The sequence below is a fragment of the Triticum urartu genome, chromosome 3 (assembly GCF_003073215.2).
Source record: "Triticum urartu cultivar G1812 chromosome 3, Tu2.1, whole genome shotgun sequence".
Lineage (NCBI taxonomy): Eukaryota > Viridiplantae > Streptophyta > Magnoliopsida > Poales > Poaceae > Triticum > Triticum urartu.
Window position 1 is genome coordinate 589,184,065 of NC_053024.1, and position 20,898 is coordinate 589,204,962.

The following is a 20,898-nucleotide window of genomic DNA, read 5'->3' on the forward strand; positions in this document are numbered from 1 at the left end:
AAACTAAGCCGGGTTAAATTAAAACCATACTTATACTTAGATCTAGACGAAAAACCGCAGAACAAAGATTGTCTTTCAAAAACGTAAGTCACATAAAAAGAATTTGGAGGCTTCTGATTCGAATACGATCAGTAAACCGGACCAAAGGGGTTAAGCTAGGATTCAAATACGATCATGTAGCCCCCAGTGGCTTTGGCGTTGTGCCGATCAAGAGGGTACGGACAGCTATGTTCTCTTTGCTTCGAATACGACCTATGTTTGAACAGGAAGCCCCAAATGACCTTCAGAATTTTTTAACGACTCTGATTCGAATACGATCAAAGTCGGACTAAAGAGGGGTTAAGCTATGATTCGAATACGATTAAGAAGCCCCCTAGTGAGTTTGACATTGCGCCGATCAAGAGGGTACCGACAGCTATGTTCTCTTTGGTTTGAATACGACCTATGTTTGAACAGGAAGCCCCCTAGTGATCATATGGTTTAACGGCTAGATTCAAATACGATCATGAGCCAGACTAAAAGGTTAAGCTAGATTTGGACACAATCAGCCCCCCAATTAGTCATTTTGAAATTATAATGATGAAGACATGTGATTATTGAGAATGAAAAGGACAGAGGTCCTGTTTTATTTCTTATCATAATATATACAACGTCAAAGTATGTACATCACGAGAGCCGGTGGCTCAAGTATAGTAAGGCCGAAGATGAGCGATATTCCACGGCTGGTAGGTCTCTTCCTCCGATTTACGTGAGTCTTTATGCTCTCGAACATCGATGAGGTAGCATGACCCGTTGTTTAAGTTCCTGCTGACCACAAAAGGTCCTTCCCAGGGTGGGGATAATTTGTGTGCATCAGTTTGATCCTGGATGAGCCGGAGAACCAAGTCACCTTCTTGAAAGGTTCTGGACTTAACTCAGCGGCTGTGATAACGACGCAGGTCCTATTGGTAAATCGCCGAGCGGGCTGCTGCTAAGTCACGCTCTTCATCTAACAGGTCAAGTGCATCCTGACGGGCTCGTTCATTATCCGCTTCAACGTAAGCCGCCACACGGGTGTTGGAAATATGCCCTAGAGGCAATAATAAATTGGTTATTATTATATTTCCTTGTTCATGATAATCGTTTATTATCCATGCTAGAATTGTATTGATAGGAAACTCAGATACATGTGTGGATACATAGACAACACCATGTCCCTAGTAAGCCTCTAGTTGACTAGCTCGTTGATCAATAGATGGTTACGGTTTCCTGACCATGGACATTGGATGTCACTGATAACGGGATCACATCATTAGGAGAATGATGTGATGGACAAGACCCAATCCTAAGCCTAGCACAAGATCATGTAGTTCGTATGCTAAAGCTTTTCTAATGTCAAGTATCATTTCCTTAGACCATGAGATTGTGCAACTCCCGGATACCGTAGGAGTGCTTTGGGTGTGCCAAACGTCACAACGTAACTAGGTGGCTATAAAGGTACACTACAGGTATCTCCGAAAGTGTCTGTTGGGTTGGCACGAATCGAGACTGGGATTTGTCACTCCGTGTAAACGGAGAGGTATCTCTGGGCCCACTCGGTAGGACATCATCATAATGTGCACAATGTGATCAAGGAGTTGATCACGGGATGATGTGTTACGGAACGAGTAAAGAGACTTGCCGGTAACGATATTGAACAAGGTATCGGGATACCGACGATCGAATCTCGGGCAAGTATCGTACCGCTAGACAAAGGGAATTGTATACAGGATTGATTAAGTCCTTGACATCGTGGTTCATCCGATGAGATCATCGTGGAGCATGTGGGAGCCAACATGGGTATCCAGATCCCGCTATTGGTTATTGATCGGAGAACGTCTCGGTCATGTCTGCATGGTTCCCGAACCCGTAGGGTCTACACACTTAAGGTTCGATGACGCTAGGGTTATAGGGAAAGTATGTACGCGGTTACCAAATGTTGTTCGGAGTCCCGGATGAGATCCCGGACGTCACGAGGAGTTCCGGAATGGTCCGGAGGTAAAGATTGATATATAGGAAGTATGGTTTTGGCCACCGGAAGTGTTCCGGGCATCACCGGTAGTGTACCGGGACCACCGGAGGGGCCCCGGAGGCCTACATGGGCCAATAGTGGGAAGGGACCAGCCCCTATGTGGGCTGGGGCGCCTCCCACCAAGGCCCAAGGCGTCCTCAAGAGGAGAGGGGGCAAACCCTAGGCGCAGATGGGCCCTAAGGCCCACCCTAGGTGCGCCCCCCTCTCTCTCCCCTTGGCCGCCTCCCAGATGGGATCTGGGGGCTGCCGCCACCCCTAGGGAGGGAACCCTAGGTGGGGGCGCAGCCCCTCCCCTCCCCCTATATATACTTGAGGTTTGGGGCTGCCCAACACAGGTGATTTGCTCTCCCTGTTGGCGCAGCCCTACCCCTCTCCCTCCTCGTCTCTTGCGGTGCTTGGCGAAGCCCTGCCGGAGTACCACGCTCCTCCACCACCACCACGCCGTCGTGCTGCTGCTGGATGGAGTCTTCCCCAACCTCTCCTTCTCCCCTTGCTGGATCAAGGCGTAGGAGACGTCACCGGGCTGTACGTGTGTTGAACACGGAGGTGCCGTCCGTTCGGCACTAGGATCATCGGTGATTTGGATCATGACGAGTATGACTCCATCAACCCCGTTCACTTGAACGCTTCCGCTTAGCGATCTACAAGGGTATGTAAATGCACTCTCCTTCCCCTCGTTGCTAGATTACTCCATAGATTGATCTTGGTGATGCGTAGAAAATTTTGAATTTCTGCTACGTTCCCCAACAGTGATATCAGAGCCAGGTTTATGCGTAGTTACTATGCACGAGTAGAACACAAAGTAGTTGTGGGCGTCGATATTGTCAATTATCTTGCTGTTACTAGTCTTATCTTGATTCGGCGGCATCGTGGGATGAAGCGGCCCGGACCAACCTTACACGTACGCTTACGTGAGACCGGTTCCACCGACTGACATGCACTAGTTGCACAAGGTGGCTGGCGGGTGTCTGTCTCTCCCACTTTAGTCGGATCGGATTCGATGAACAGGGTCCTTATGAAGGGTAAATAGAAATTGGCAATTCACCTTGTGGTTTTGGCGTAGGTAAGAAACGTTCTTGCTAGAAACCTATAGCAGCCACGTAAAAACTTGCAACAACAATTAGAGGACGTCTAACTTGTTTTTGCAGCAAGTGTTTTGTGATGTGATATGGCCAAAGGATGTGATGAATGATATATGTGATGTATGAGATGATCATGTTCTTGTAATAGGAATCACGACTTGCATGTCGATGAGTATGACAACTGGCAGGAGCCATAGGAGTTGTCTTAATTTATTTATGACCTACGTGTCAATATAAACGTCATGTAATTACTTTACTTTATTGCTAACCATTAGCTGTAGTAGTAGAAGTAATAGTTGGCGAGACAACTTCATGAAGACACGATGATGGAGATCATGGTGTCATGCCGGTGACAACGATGATCATGGAGCCCCGAAGATGGAGATCAAAAGGAGCAAAATGATATTGGCCATATCATGTCACTTTTTGATTGCATGTGATGTTTATCATGTTTTTGCATATTATTTGCTTAGAACGACGGTAGTAAATAAGATGATCCCTCATTAAAATTTCAAGAAAGTGTTCCCCCTAACTGTGCACCGTTGCGAAGGTTCGTTGTTTCGAAGCACTACGTGATGATCGGGTGTGATAGATTCTAACGTTCAAATACAACGGGTGTTGACGAGCCTAGCATGTACAGACATGGCCTCGGGACACATGCGAAACACTTAGGTTGACTTGACGAGCCTAGCATGTACAGACATGGCCTCGGAACACGGAAGACCAAAAGGTCGAACATGAGTCATATAGAAGATACGATCAACATGAAGATGTTCATCGATGATGACTAGTCCGTCTCACGTGATGATCGGACACGGCCTAGTTGACTCGGATCATGTGATCACTTAGATGACTAGAGGGATGTCTATCTGAGTGGGAGTTCATAAGATGAACTTAATTATCCTGAACATTGTCAAAAGGTCTTCGCAAATTATGTCGTGGCTCGCGCTTTAGTTCTACTGTTTAGATATGTTCCTAGAGAAAATTTAGTTGAAAGTTGATAGTAGCAATTTTGCGGACTAGGTCCGTAAACTGAGGATTGTCCTCATTGCTTCATAGAAGGCTTGTGTCCTTAATGCACCGCGCAGTGTGCTGAGCCTCGAATGTCGTCTGTCGATGTTGCGAACATCTGACATACACATTTTGATAACTACGTGATAGTTCAGTTAAACAGTTTAGAGTTGAGGTACCGAAGACGTTTTGAAACGTCGCGAAACATATGAGATGTTTCGAGGGCTGAAATTGGGATTTCAGGCTCGTGCCCACGTCAAGAGGTATAAGACCTCCGACGATTTTCTTAGCCTGCAAACTAAGGGAGAAAAGCTCAATTGTTGAGCTTGTGCTCAGATTGTCTGAGTACAACAATCATTTGAATCGAGTGGGAGTTGATCTTCCAGATGAGATAGTGATGTTTCTCCGAAGTCATTACCACCAAGCTGCTAGAGCTTCGTGATGAACTATAATATATCAGGGACATATATGATGATCCTTGAGATATTCGCGATGTTTGACACCACAAAAGTAGAAATCAAGAAGGAGCATCAATTGTTGATGGTTGGTGAAACCACTAGTTTCAAGAAGGGCAAGGGCATAAAAGGGATACTTCATGAAATGGCAAATCAGCTGCTGCTCTAGTGAAGAAACCCAAGGTTGAACCCAAATCCGAGACTAAGTGCTTCTGTAATAAGGGGAACAGCCACTGGAGCAGAATTACCCTAGATACTTGGTAGATGAGAAGGCTGGCAAGGTCGATAGAAGTATATTGGATATACATTGTGTTAATGTGTACTTTACTAGTACTCCTAGTAGCACCATGGTATTAGATACCGGTTCGGCTGCTAAGTGTTAGTAAACTCGAAATAAAAGGCTGCGGAGTAAACGGAGACTAGCTAAAGGTGAGCTGGCGATATGTGTTGGAAGTTTTTCCCAAGCTTGATGTGATCAAGCATCGCACGCTCCCTCTACCATCGAGATTGGTGTTTGCGTTGAGCATAGACATGATTGGATTATGTCTATCGCAATACGGTTATTCATTTAAGGAGAATAATGGTTACTCTGTTTATTTGAATAATACCTTCAATGGTCTTGCACCTAAAATGAATGGTTTATTGAATCTCGATCGTAGTGATACACATGTTCGTGCCAAAAGATATAAGATAGTAATGATAGTACCACCTACTTGTGGCACTGCCACGTAAGTCATATCAGTATAAAACGCATGAAGAAGCTCCATGTTGATGGATCTTTGGGCTCACTCGTTTTTGAAAAGTTTGAGACATGCGAACCATGTCTATTGGTGTATATGCATTGGTGTATATGCATGAAGAAACTCCATGCAAATGGACCATTTGGACTCACTTGATTTTGAATCACTTGAGACATGCAAATCATACCACATGGGCAAGATGACTGAAAGCCTCGTTTTCAGTAAAATGGAACTAGAAAGCAACTTGTTGGAAGTAATACATTTTGATGTGTGCAGTCCAATGAGTGCTGAGGCGTGTAGTGGATATCGTTATGTTCTTACTTCACAGATGATTTGAGTAGATGTTGAGTATATTTACTTGATGAATCACGAGTCTGAATTATTGAAAGGTTCAAGTAATTTCAGGGTGAAGTTGAAAGATCGTCGTGACAAGAGGATAAAATATCTATGATATGATCATAGAGATGAATATCTGAATTACGAGTTTGGCACAGAATTAAGACATTGTGGAAATTGTTTCACAACTAATACAGCCTGAAACACCATAGTATGATGGTGTGTCTGAACATCATAACTGCACCCTATTGGATATGATGCATACCATGATGTCTCTTATCGAATTACCACGATAGATGGGTTAGGCATTAGAGACAACCACATTCACTTTAAATAGGGCACCACGTAATTCCAATGAGATGACACCGTATGAACTATGGTTTAGAGAAACCTAAGCTGTCATTTGTTAAAAGGTTTGGGGCTGCGACGCTTATGTGAAAAGTTTCAGGCTGATAAGCTCGAACCCAAAGCGGATAAATGCATCTTCATAGGACACCCAAAACAGTTGGGTATACCTCCTGTCTCAGATCCGAAAGCAATAAGGGATTGTTTCTAGAATCGGGTCCTTTCTCGAGGAAAAGTTTCCCTTGAAAGAATTGAGTGGGAGGATGGTGGAGACTTGATGAGGTTATTGAATCGTCTCTTCAACTAGTGTGTGGCAGGGCACAGGGAGTTGTTCCTGTGGCAACTACACCAACTGAAGTGGAAGCTTATGATAGTGAGCTTATGATAGTGATCATGAAACTTCAGATCAAGTCACTACCAAACCTTGTGAGATGACAAGGATGCGTACTACTTCAGAGTGGTACGTAATCCTGTCTTGGAAGTCATGTTGCTAGACAACAATGAACCTACGAGCTATGGAGAAGCGATGGTGGGCCTGGATTCCAAAATGGCTCGAGGCATATAATCCGAGAGAGGATCCATATATGAAAACAAAGTGTAGACTTTGGAAGAACTACTTGATGGTCGTAAGGCTGTTAGGTACATATGGATTTTTAAAAGGAAGACGGACAATGATGGTAAGTATCACCATTAAGAAAGCTTGACTTGTCGTTAAGATGTTTTCCGACAAGTTCAAGGAGTTGACTACGATGAGACTTTCTCACTCGTAGCGATGCTAAGAGTCTGTTGGAATTATATTAACGATTACTGCATTATTTATGAAATCTTGCAGATAGGATGTCAAAACATTGTTTCCTTGACGATTTTCTTGAGGAAAGGTTGTATGTGATACAACCGGAAGGTTTTGTCAATCCTGAAAGATGCTAACAAGTATGCAAAGCTCCAGCAATCCTTCTAAGGACTGGAGTAAGCATCTCGGAGTTGGAATGCATGCTTTGATGAGATGATCAAAGATTTTGGGTGTATACAAAGTTTATGAGAAACTTGTATTTCCAAAGAAGTGAGTGGGAGCACTATAGAATTTCTGATGAATATATGTTGTTGACATATTGTTGATCAGAAATGATGTAGAATTACTGGAAAGCATATAGGGTTATTTGGAAAGTGTTTTTCAATGGAAAGCCTGGATTAAGCTACTTGCACATTGAGCATCAAGATCTATAAGGATAGGTCAAAAACGCTTAATGGTACTTTCAAATGAGCACATACCTTGATATGATCTTGAAGGTGTTCAAGATGGATCAGTCAAAGAAGGAGTTCTTGCCTGAGTTGTAAGGTATGAAGTTAAGACTTAAAGCTCGACCACGGCAGAAGAAAGAGGAAGGACGAAGGTCGTCCCCTATTCTTTTGTCATAGGCTCCATACGGTATGCCATGCTGAGTACCACAACCTGATGTGTGCCTTGCCACATATTTGGCAAGAGGGTACAAAGGTGATCTAGGAGTAGATCACTAGATAGCGGTCTAAATTATCCTTAGAGGAATAAGGATATGTTTCTCGGTTATGGAGGTGATAAAGAGTTCGACGTAAAGAGTTACGTCGATGCAAGCTTAACACCTATCCGGATAGTTCTGAGTAGAGATACCGGATACGTATAATGGAGCAACAATTTAGAATAGCTCCAAGTAGAATAGTTATTTGAAATGGCACCAAATGTAGCGTAGTAGTTGCATCTACAAGATGACATAGAAATTTGCGAAGTACATACGGATCTGAATGCTGCAGACCCGTTGACTGAAACCTCTCTCACAAGCTTAACATGATCAAACCCAGAACTCTTTGGGTGTTAGTCACATGGGGATGTGACCTTGAGTGTTAATCACATATCAATGTGAACTGGATTATTGAATCTAGTGCAAGTGGGAGACTGTTGGAAATATGCCCTAGAGGCAATAATAAATTGGTTATTATTATATTTCCTTGTTCATGATAATCGTTTATTATCCATGCTAGAATTGTATTGATAGGAAACTCAGATACATGTGTGGATACATAGACAACACCATGTCCCTAGTAAGCCTCTAGTTGACTAGCTCGTTGATCAATAGATGGTTACGGTTTCCTGACCATGGGCATTGGATGTCACTGATAACGGGATCACATCATTAGGAGAATGATGTGATGGACAAGACCCAATCCTAAGCCTAGCACAAGATCATGTAGTTCGTATGCTAAAGCTTTTCTAATGTCAAGTATCATTTCCTTAGACCATGAGATTGTGCAACTCCCGGATACCGTAGGAGTGCTTTGGGTGTGCCAAACGTCACAACGTAACTAGGTGGCTATAAAGGTACACTACAGGTATCTCTGAAAGTGTCTGTTGGGTTGGCACGAATCGAGACTGGGATTTGTCACTCCGTGTAAACGGAGAGGTATCTCTGGGCCCACTCGGTAGGACATCATCATAATGTGCACAATGTGATCAAGGAGTTGATCACGGGATGATGTGTTACGGAACGAGTAAAGAGACTTGCCGGTAACGATATTGAACAAGGTATCGGGATACCGACGATCGAATCTCGGGCAAGTATCGTACCGCTAGACAAAGGGAATTGTATACAGGATTGATTAAGTCCTTGACATCGTGGTTCATCCGATGAGATCATCGTGGAGCATGTGGGAGCCAACATGGGTATCCAGATCCCGCTATTGGTTATTGATCGGAGAACGTCTCGGTCATGTCTGCATGGTTCCCGAACCCGTAGGGTCTACACACTTAAGGTTCGATGACGCTAGGGTTATAGGGAAAGTATGTACGCGGTTACCAAATGTTGTTCGGAGTCCCGGATGAGATCCCGGACGTCACGAGGAGTTCCGGAATGGTCCGGAGGTAAAGATTGATATATAGGAAGTATGGTTTTGGCCACCGGAAGTGTTCCGGGCATCACCGGTAGTGTACCGGGACCACCGGAGGGGCCCCGGAGGCCTACATGGGCCAATAGTGGGAAGGGACCAGCCCCTATGTGGGCTGGGGCGCCTCCCACCAAGGCCCAAGGCGTCCTCAAGAGGAGAGGGGGCAAACCCTAGGCGCAGATGGGCCCTAAGGCCCACCCTAGGTGCGCCCCCTCTCTCTCCCCTTGGCCGCCTCCCAGATGGGATCTGGGGGCTGCCGCCACCCCTAGGGAGGGAACCCTAGGTGGGGGCGCAGCCCCTCCCCTCCCCCTATATATACTTGAGGTTTGGGGCTGCCCAACACAGGTGATTTGCTCTCCCTGTTGGCGCAGCCCTACCCCTCTCCCTCCTCGTCTCTTGCGGTGCTTGGCGAAGCCCTGCTGGAGTACCACGCTCCTCCACCACCACCACGCCGTCGTGCTGCTGCTGGATGGAGTCTTCCCCAACCTCTCCTTCTCCCCTTGCTGGATCAAGGCGTAGGAGACGTCACGGGCTGTACGTGTGTTGAACACGGAGGTGCCGTCCGTTCGGCACTAGGATCATCGGTGATTTGGATCACGACGAGTACGACTCCATCAACCCCGTTCACTTGAACGCTTCCGCTTAGCGATCTACAAGGGTATGTAGATGCACTCTCCTTCCCCTCGTTGCTAGATTACTCCATAGATTGATCTTGGTGGTGCGTAGAAAATTTTGAATTTCTGCTACGTTCCCCAACAACGGGGTGAGTCATGACGGATGTCACTAGGCAAGACTGCCTCTGCTCCATAAACCATGAAGAAAGGTGTATAACCCGTAGACCTGTTAGGGGTAGTATTGATGCTCCATATCACAGAGGGTAACTCCTCCACCCAACAACCCGGCGTTCCTTGTAAAGGAACCATAAGCCGGGGCTTGAGACCTTTCAAGATTTCCTGATTGGCTCTTTCAGCTTGACCATTAGATTGGGGGTAGGCTACTGATGAAACATCAAGCCGGATATGCTCACGTTGGCAGAATTCCTCCATAGCACCCTTGGACAGATTAGTACCATTGTCAGCTATAATGCTGTGTGGAAAGCCAAAACGAAAGATCACCTTTTTGATGAATTGAACCGCCATGGCTGCATCACACTTACTAACCGGCTCTGCCTCAACCCACTTTGTGAATTTGTCAACTGCCACCAAAAGGTGTGTCTTTTTATCTTTGGATCTTTTGAAAGGTCCAACCATATCGAGCCCCCAGACTGCAAACGTCCAAGTAATTGGAATCATCCGCAATTCTTGAGCCGGTACGTGTGACCGTCGTGCGAATTTTTGACAACCATCACACCTACTGACCAGATCCTCCGCATCAGCGTGAGCCGTCAGCCAGTAAAAACCATGACGGAAGGCTTTGGCTACAAGAGACTTTGAACCGGCATGATGGCCACAATCTCCTTCATGGATTTCACGAAGAATTTCTTGACCTTCCTCGGGAGAGACACATCGTTGAAACGCCCCGGTGACGCTGCGATGATGCAACTCCCCGTTGGCAATTGTCATTGATTTAGACCGTCGGGTCATCTGTCTAGCCAAAGTCTCATCCTCGGGCAACTCACCACGGGTCATATAAGCCAAATATGACACTGTCCAATCTGGGATGACGTGAAGAGCCGCCACCAATTGTGCTTTCGGGTCTGGAACAACCAAGTCTTCCTTTGTAGGCAACTTGACAGATGGGTTATGCAGAACATCTAAGAAAGTGTTAGGTGGCATCGGCTTATGCTGAGACCCCAGCCGGCTTAAAGCATCAACCTTCATTCTTTCTGCGATCAATGTGTTCCACTTGGTAACGTTTGAAGTGCGCAGCAATGGCATCAACTTCGCGGCGATAAGCCGCCATGAGGGGATCCTTGGAATCCCACTTGCCTGATACTTGTTGAGCCACCAAATCTGAGTCGCCAAAGCACCTTACCCGGCTCAAGCTCATCTCCTTAGTCATCCGAAGACCATGGAGCAAAGCCTCATACTCAGCTGCATTGTTAGTACAGGAAAACATCAACCATAGCACATAACAAAATTTGTCACCTCGAGGGGAAGCTAAGACAACTCCAGCCCCCGAGCCCTCTAATTGCCTGGACCTCTTCAGGCATCTGCAGCTCTGTCCAATCATTGATGAAGTCCACCAGTGCTTGAGATTTGATGGCAGTGCGTGGCACATACTTTAAACCATGAGGCCCAAGTTTAATGGCCCACTTAGCAACTCGTCCCGTGGCTTCTCTATTTTGAATAATATCTCTTAAAGGAGCAGAGCTAACCACAGTGATGGGATGACCCTGAAAATAATGCTTAAGCTTTCGGCTCGCCATGAACACCCCATAAACAAGTTTCTGCCAATGTGGATATCTTTGTTTGGACGCAATGAGCACCTCACTGACGTAGTAAACCGGGCGTTGAACCGGATATTCCTTGCCAGCCTCTTTGCGCTCTATGACAATGGCCACACTGACAACACGTGTGTTAGCAGCCACATATAACAATAATAGCTCCTTATCAATGGGAGCAGCAGAGAACCGACGGCTCAGACCATCTCAAATAACGAGGGACTGTCGGCTCAACAGTATTCACAACCCTCTTATGAAGCTTCTGGTCCCGTCTGCACAAACTCGTGGTAAACACATGATACTGTCCACTATTCAACTGCTTTGGATTGCTCTGGTATCCAGATTGCTGCTGTTGCTGACCTCCCTGGCCAGATTGCTGATTATAGCCACCTTGATTTCCTGGAGAGCTTTCAAAATTGGAATTTGAACCTTCGTCTGAACCATGAAAACCGCCGCCACCTGAGCCGCCGCCCGGCCCATGATTGCTATTGAACATGTTAGAGTTCTTGAAAGCCTTCATGATAGTACAGTCCTTCCACAGGTGAGTGGCCGGTTTCTGCTGAGTACCGTGCCTTGGACAGGGCTCATTTAACAGCTGCTCAAGAGTGGGACCTGACCCGCCGGACCGAGGAGGTGGCCTCCCCTTACGTTGCTGATTGTTGCCTCGTGCATTGGTGTTAGCCACAAACTCCAAGCTACCGTCATCCTTACGTTTATTATTGCCTCCTTGATTTGCCGGGTTATGCTGATGACCCTTGCCGTTCTTCTTCCCCTTACCCGCCTTCTCCTCGTCAGACTCGGGATCTTTGGTACTATCAGAGTCGGCATACTTGACTAGAGCCGCCATCAGCTGGCCCATGTCATTACAATCGCGTTTGAGCGGCCCCAGCTTCTGTTTCAGAGGCGTAAAACGGCAATTTTTCTCCAACATTAAGACTACAGAGCCGGTGATGTCTACTACACAGCCTTCTTCTTGTAGACGTTGTTGGGCCTCCAAGTGCAAAGGTTTGTAGGACAGTAGCAAATTTCCCTCAAGTGGATGACCTAAGGTTTATCAATCCATAGGAGGCATAGGATGAAGATGGTCTCTCTCAAGCAACCCTGCAACCAAATAACAAAGAGTCTCTTGTGTCCCCAACACACCCAATACAATGGTAAATTGTATAGGTGCACTAGTTCGGCGAAGAGATGGTGATACATATGGATGGTAGATAATAGTTTTTGTAATCTGAAAATATAAAACAGCAAGGTAACGAATGATAAAAGTGAGCGTAAACGGTATTGCAATGCGTTGAAACAAGGCCTAAGGTTCATACTTTCGCTAGTGCACGTTCCCTCAACAATAATAACATAATTGGATCATATAACTATCCCTCAACATGCAACAAAGAGTCACTCCAAAGTCACTAATAGCGGAGAACGAACGAAGAGATTATGGTAGGGTACGAAACCACCTCAAAGTTATTCTTTCCAATCAATCCGTTGGGCTATTCCTATAAGTGTCACAAACAGCCCTAGAGTTCGTACTAGAATAACACCTTAAGACACAAATCAACCAAAACCCTAATGTCACCTAGATACTCCAATGTCACCTCAAGTATCCGTGGGTATGATTATACGATATGCATCACACAATCTCAGATTCATCTATTCAACCAACACAAAGGACCTCAAAGAGTGCCCCAAAATTCTACCGGAGAATCACGACGAAAACGTGTGCCAACCCCTATGCATAGGTTCATGGGCGGAACCCGTAAGTTGATCACCAAAACATACATCAAGTGAATCACGTGGTATCCCATTGTCACCACAGATACACATGGTAAGACATACATCAAGTGTTCTCAAATCTTTAAAGACTCAATTCGATAAGATAACCTCAAAGGGAAAACTCAATTCATTACAAGAGAGTAGAGGGGGGAAGAAACATCATGGGATCCAAATATAATAGCAAAGCTCGCGATACATCAAGATTGTATCATCTCAAGAACACGAGAGAGATCAAACACATAGCTACTGGTACATACCCTCAGCCCTGAGGGAGAACTACTCCCTGCTCGTCATGGAGAGCACCGGGATGATGAAGATGGCCACCGGAGAGGGATTCCCCCTCCGGCAGGGTGCCGAAATGGGTCTAGATTGGCTTTCGGTGGCTACGGAGGCTTCTAGCGGTGGAACTCCCGATCTATTATGCTCCCTGATGTTTTTAGGGTATATGGAGATATATAGGCGGAAGAAGTATGTCAGGGGGGCACGAGGGGCCCACAAGGGTGGAGGGCGCGCCCCCTGCCTCGTGGCCTACTCGTAGATCCCCTGACGTGCACTCCAAGTCTTCTGGGCTTCTTTCCTTCCAAAAAAGAGTTTCGTGAAGTTTCAGGTCAATTGGACTCCGTTTGATTTTCCTTTTCTTCGAAACCCTAAAACAGGGTAAAAACAGAAAGTGGCACTGGGCTCTGGGTTAATAGGTTAGTCCCAAAATGATATAAAAGTGTATAATAAATCCCATAAACATCCAAAATAGTAGATAATATAGCATGGAGCAATCAAAAATTATAGATACGTTGGAGACATATCAGCATCCCCAAGCTTAATTCCTGCTCGTCCTCGAGTAGGTAAATGATAAAAACAGAATTTTTGATGCGGGGTGCTACTTGGCATAATTTCAATGTAATTCTTCTTAACTGTGGCATGAATATTCAGATCTGAAAGATTCAAGATAAAAGTTCATATTGACATGAAAATAATAATACTTCAAGCATACTAACTAAGCAATTATGTTCTCTCGAAATAACATGGCCAAAGAAAGTTCATCCCTACAAAATCATATAGTTTAGTCATGCTCCATTTTCGTCACACAAGAATGCTCTCATCATGCACAACCCCGATGATAAGCCAAGCAATTGTTTCATAATTTAGTAATCTCAAACCTATAAACTTTCACGCAATACATGAGCGCGAGCCATGGATATAGCACTATGGGTGGAATAGAATAATGAGGGGGTTATGTGAAGAAGACAAAAAGGAGAAAGTCTCACATCAACGAGGCTAATCAATGAGCTATGGAGATGCCCATCGATTGATGTTAATGTAAGGAGTAGGGATTGCCATGCAACAGATGCACTAGAGCTATAAATGTATGAAAGCTCAACAAAAGAAACTAAGTGGGTGTGCATCCAGCTTGCTTGCTCACGAAGACCTAGGGCACTTGAGGAGGCCCATTGTTGGAATATACAAGCCAAGTTCTATAATGAAAATTTCCCACTAGTATATGAAAGTGACAAAACAAGAGACTCTCTATCATGAGGATTATGGTGCTACTTTGAAGCACAAGTGTGGCAAAGGATAGTAGCATTATCCCTTCTCTCTTTTTCTCTCATTTTTATTTTTTTCATTTTCATTTTTTTGGGCCTTCTCTTTTTTATGGCCTTTCTCTTTTTTGGGGGCCTTCTCCCTTTTTTATGGCATTTCTCTTTTTTCCCTTTTTCCTCACTTGGGACAATGCTCTAGAAAATGATGATCATCACACTTCTATTTATTTACAACTCAATGATTACAACTCGATACTAGAACAAAGTATGACTCTATATGAATGCCTCCGGCGGTGTACCGGGATATGCAATGAACCAAGAGTGACATGTATGAAAGAATTATGAATGGTGGCTTTGCCACAAATACGATGTCAACTACATGATCATGCAAAGCAATATGACAATGATGATGCGTGTCATAATAAACAGAATGGTGGAAAGTTGCATGGCAATATATCTCGGAATGACTATGGAAATGCATAATAGGTAGGTATGGTGGCTGTTTTGAGGAAGATATAAGGAGGTTTATGTGTGAAAGAGCGTATCATATCACGGGGTTTAGATGCACCGGCAAAGTTTGCACCAACTCTCAATGTGAGAAAGGGCAATGCACGGTACAGAAGAGGCTAGCAATGATGGAAGGGTGAGAGTGCGTATAATCCAAGGACTCAACATTAGTCATAAAGAACTCACATACTTATTGCAAAAACCTACAAGTCATAAAAAACCTCGGCACTACGCGCATGCTCCTAGGGGGATAGATTGGTAGGAAAAGACCATCGCTCATCCCCGACCGCCACTCATAAGGAAGACAATCAAATAACACCTCATGTTTCAAATTTGTTACACAACGTTTACCATACGTGCATGCTACGGGACTTGCAAACTTCAACACAAGCATTTATCAAATTCACAACTACTCAACTAGCACGACTTTGATATTATTACCTCCATATCTCAAAACAATCATCAATCATCAAACTTCTCTTAGTATTCAATACTCTATATGAAAGTTTTTACTATTCTTGGATGCCTAGCATATTAGGATTATTTAAGCAAATTACCATGCTATTTAAAACTCTCAAAATGATATAACTGAAGCATGAGAGTTCATCTATTTCTATAATACCACCACCTTGCTCTAAAAGATATAAGTGAAGCACTAGAGCAAATGACAAAGTACTCCGAAAGATATAAGTGAAGATCAATGAGTAGTTGAATAATTATGCAACTATGTGAAGACTCTCTAACATTTAAGAGTTTCAGATCTTGGTATTTTATTCAAACAGAAATCAAAACAAAATAAAATAAAATGACGCTCCAAGCAAAACACATATCATGTGGCGAATAAAAATATAGCTCCAAGTAAAGTTACCGATGAACGAAGACGAAAGAGGGGATGCCTTCCGGGGCATCCCCAAGCTTAGGATTTTGGTTGTCCTTGAATATTACCTTGGGGTGCCTTGGGAATCCCCAAGCTTAGGATCTTGCCACTCCTTATTCCATAGTCCATCGAATCCTTACCCAAAACTTGAAAACTTCACAACACAAAACTTAACAGAAAACTCCTAAGCTCCGTTAGCGAAAGAAAACAAAACACCACTTCAAGGTACTGTAATGAACTCATTATTTATTTATATTTGTGTTAAACATACTGTATTCCAACTTCACTATGGTTTATAAACTATTTTACTAGCCATAGATTCATCAAAATAAGTAAACAACACATGAAAAACAGAATCTGTCAAAAACAGAACAGTCTGTAGTAATCTGGATCAAACGTATCCTTCTGGAACTCATAAAATTCTCAAATAAATTGCTGGACCTGAGGAATTTATCTATTAATCATCTGCAAAAAGAATTAACTAAATATCACTCTCCAAATAAAAATGGCAGCAATTCTCGTGAGCGCTAAAGTTTCTGTTTTTTACAGCAAGATCAACAAGACTTCCCCCAGGTCTTCCCAACAGTTCTACTTGGCACAAACACTAATTAAAACATAAAAACTCAATAATAACAGAGGCTATATAAATTATTTATTACTAAACAGGAGGAAAAAGCAAAGGAACAAAAATAATATTGGGTTGCCTCCCAACAAGCGCTATCGTTTAACGCCCCTAGCTAGGCATGATGATTTCAATGATGCTCACATAAAAGATAAGAATTGAAACATAAAGAGAGCATCATGAAGAATATGACTAGCACATTTAAGTCTAACCCACTTCCTATGCATAGGGATTTTGTGAGCAAACAACTTGTGGGAACAAGAATCAACTTGCATAGGAAGGTAAAACACGCATAACTTCAAGATTTTAAGCACATAGAGAGGAAACTTGATATTATTGCAATTCCTACAAGCATATATTCCTACCTCATAATAATTTTCAGTAGCATCATGAATGAATTCAACAATATAACCAGCACCTAAAGCATTCTTTTCATGATCTACAAGCATATAATTTTTATTACTCTCCACATAAACAAAATTCTTCTTATTCGGGATAGTGGGAGTATCATAAGAGACTCGAATACTATAAATTGTTTCCACATTAGAAGAGTATTGTTAAGAAAAAGGGTAATCATAATCATGGCAAGTTTTATAAATATAATCATCACTACTTTTTATAGCATATGTATCATCACAATAATTATCATAAGTAGGAGGCATGCTATCATCATTATAAATTTGCATATCAAAACTTGGGAGACTGGAAATATCATCTTCATTAAACGTAGCATCCCCAAGCTTGGGCCTTTTCATATCATAAGCATAATCACTCTCATCACTAATTGTATGGATAGCACCATAGTATAGCAATTATCATATTCTTCCAAGCAAGTGCCAAAAAGATTTTCAAGATCATAAGAAGTATCATTATCTTCCACAATCATATTTTCATGAGGCACAATATTAATAGGAGCAACACTATTTGGGGGATATATCTTTTTACCTCTCTTCCTTTTTCTTTTCTTCTTCTTCACCACATCATGTGTGGGTTCAATCCTCTTTTTGGAGCTCCTTATTAATGAGATTGGTTGAATAGGAGGCTCCTCCTCGTTACCTGATTCATCATAAGACATAATAGGAGGATATTGGGAAGTCTCTTCCCTTTCATTAGTATTCTCTTCATCTTCTATTTGTTTTCTTTTCTTTATGTAATTGTCAATATAAGGATTTTCAATGCAATTTACCGCACAATACATATAAATTTCCTCTAGATCAAATCCAAGAAGTTTATAACGGGCAAATTCTAGAAGATAATTAGTTATACGTTTCATTTCTTCGTAACCCATAAGCAAACTAAGTTCATTATGATGTGCAAGGGAAATCAAGTCATCACAATTTTTGGACACGATACGATCATGAAACAATTTGCATTGGGTATTGAAATGATCGTGTTCATTGCAAAGCTTACAAGTATGGCCAATATAATTTAAATTTTCAGCACATTCATCTAGCCTTTCTTGCAACAATTTAGTTTCTAAGTACTTATGCCTCTTGCAATATCTATCTTCCCTATTTGGTGGGTGCGTACAAACCCAATGTACTCCACAAAAATTAACATGTTTATAGGAGACATCATCACTAGTGCAATCATCATTAGTATCATGGATATTCAAAGAATTCGTACTAACAACATTGCAATCATGCTCATCATTCAAAGATTTAGTGCCAAACATTTTATAGATTTCTTCTTCTAGCACTTGAGCACAATTTTCCTTTCCATCATACTTACGAAAGATATTAAAAAGGTGAAGCGTATGAGACAAACTCAATTCCATTTTTTATATAGTTTTCTTTTATAAACTAAACTAGTGATAAAACAAGAAACTAAAAGACTCGATTGCAAGATCTAAAGATATACCTTCAAGCGCTAACCTCCCCGGCAACGGTGCCAGAAAAGAGCTTGATGTCTACTACACAACCTTCTTCTTGTAGACGTTGTTGGGCCTCCAAGTGCAGAGGTTTGTAGGACAGTAGCAAATTTCCCTCAAGTGGATGACCTAAGGTTTATCAATCCGTAGGAGGCGTAGGATGAAGATGGTCTCTCTCAAGCAACCCTGCAACCAAATAACAAAGAGTCTCTTGTGTCCCCAACACACCCAATACAATGGTAAATTGTATAGGTGCACTAGTTCGGCGAAGAGATGGTGATACATATGGATGGTAGATAATAGTTTTTGTAATCTGAAAATATAAAACAGCAAGGTAACGAATGATAAAAGTGAGCGTAAACGGTATTGCAATGCGTTGAAACAAGGCCTAGGGTTCATACTTTCGCTAGTGCACGTTCCCTCAACAATAATAACATAATTGGATCATATAACTATCCCTCAACATGCAACAAAGAGTCACTCCAAAGTCACTAATAGCGGAGAACGAACGAAGAGATTATGGTAGGGTACGAAACCACCTCAAAGTTATTCTTTCCAATCAATCCGTTGGGCTATTCCTATAAGTGTCACAAACAGCCCTAGAGTTCGTACTAGAATAACACCTTAAGACACAAATCAATCAAAACCCTAATGTCACCTAGATACTCCAATGTCACCTCAAGTATCCGTGGGTATGATTATACGATATGCATCACAGAATCTCAGATTCATCTATTCAACCAACACAAAGGACCTCAAAGAGTGCCCCAAAATTCTACTGGAGAATCACGACGAAAACGTGTGCCAACCCTTATGCATAGGTTCATGGGCGGAACCCGTAAGTTGATCACCAAAACATACATCAAGTGAATCACGTGGTATCCCATTGTCACCACAGATACGCACGGCAAGACATACATCAAGTGTTCTCAAATCTTTAAAGACTCAATCCGATAAGATAACCTCAAAGAGAAAACTCAATTCATTACAAGAGAGTAGAGGGGGGAAGAAACATCATGGGATCCAAATATAATAGCAAAGCTCGCGATACATCAAGATCGTATCATCTCAAGAACACGAGAGAGAGAGAGAGATCAAACACATAGCTACTGGTACATACCCTCAGCCCCGAGGGAGAACTACTCCCTGCTCGTCATGGAGAGCACCGGGATGATGAAGATGGCCACCGGAGAGGGATTCCCCCTCCGGCAGGGTGCCGAAACGGGTCTAGATTGGCTTTCGGTGGCTACGGAGGCTTCTGGCGGTGGAACTCCCGATCTATTATGCTCCCTGATGTTTTTAGGGTATATGGAGATATATAGGCGGAAGAAGTACGTCAGGGGGGCCGCGAGGGGCCCATGAGGGTGGAGGGCGCGCCCAGGGGGTGGGTGCGCCCCCTGCCTCGTGGCCTCCTCGTAGATCCCCCGACATGCACTCGAAGTCTTCTGGGCTTCTTTCCTTCCAAAAATGAGTTCCGTGAAGTTTCAGGTCAATTGGACTCCGTTTGATTTTCCTTTTCTTCGAAACCCTAAAACAGGGTAAAAACAGAAAGTGGCACTGGGCTCTGGGTTAATAGGTTAGTCCCAAAAATGATATAAAAGTGTATAATAAATCCCATAAACATCCAAAACAGTAGATAATATAGCATGGAGCAATCAAAAATTATAGATACATTGGAGACGTATCAGCCGGCATCCATCTTATCAGATGAATGTATTATGGTTTTGACCCGGCGCACCCAATGGGTCGTGGACTCACCTTCCTCTTGTTTACAATTAGTCAAATCCACAATTGACATGGGATGCTTGCAAGTGTCTTTGAAATTCTGAATAAATTGGGTGGCAGCCCCTTCAACCAAGTGCGAGCCGTTCCATCTAACATCATGGTGAAGTACTTGGCCATTGCTGCGTCACTGACCTCCAGTAGCTCCGTGGCCATCTCATAGCTTTCAATCCATGCCCCTGGCTGTAAATCGGCCGTGTAATTAGGCACCTTTCGAGGCCCCTTGAAATCCTTTGGCAAACGCTCATTACGCAGAGCCGACACCAAGCAAGGGACACCTCCTGTCCTTGTGGCCACGCCTGCCTCAACAGAGGTCGTCGGATGAACCGGAAAAGACTGGTGAGCTGCCTGCTGAGCCGCCTGCTCAGCTGCCTGTTGAGCCTCCCGCTCAACCTCTTGGCGGATCCTGTCTTGGTCAACCAAGTTAAGAGCTCCATCACATGTCGGGTCATGCCCGCGTGGCTGGTCACGGTGCCGGGCGTTGCTTGAAACGGTTGCTGAATCTATGTGTCTGCTATAACTCGGGCTCTGGCTTGGGCGAGGGCTCGAATGAATCCTGTCTCGACTATAAGAATATGCCTCCTGCTGCGCCAGAGCCGCCTGAAGAAGTTCTCTGA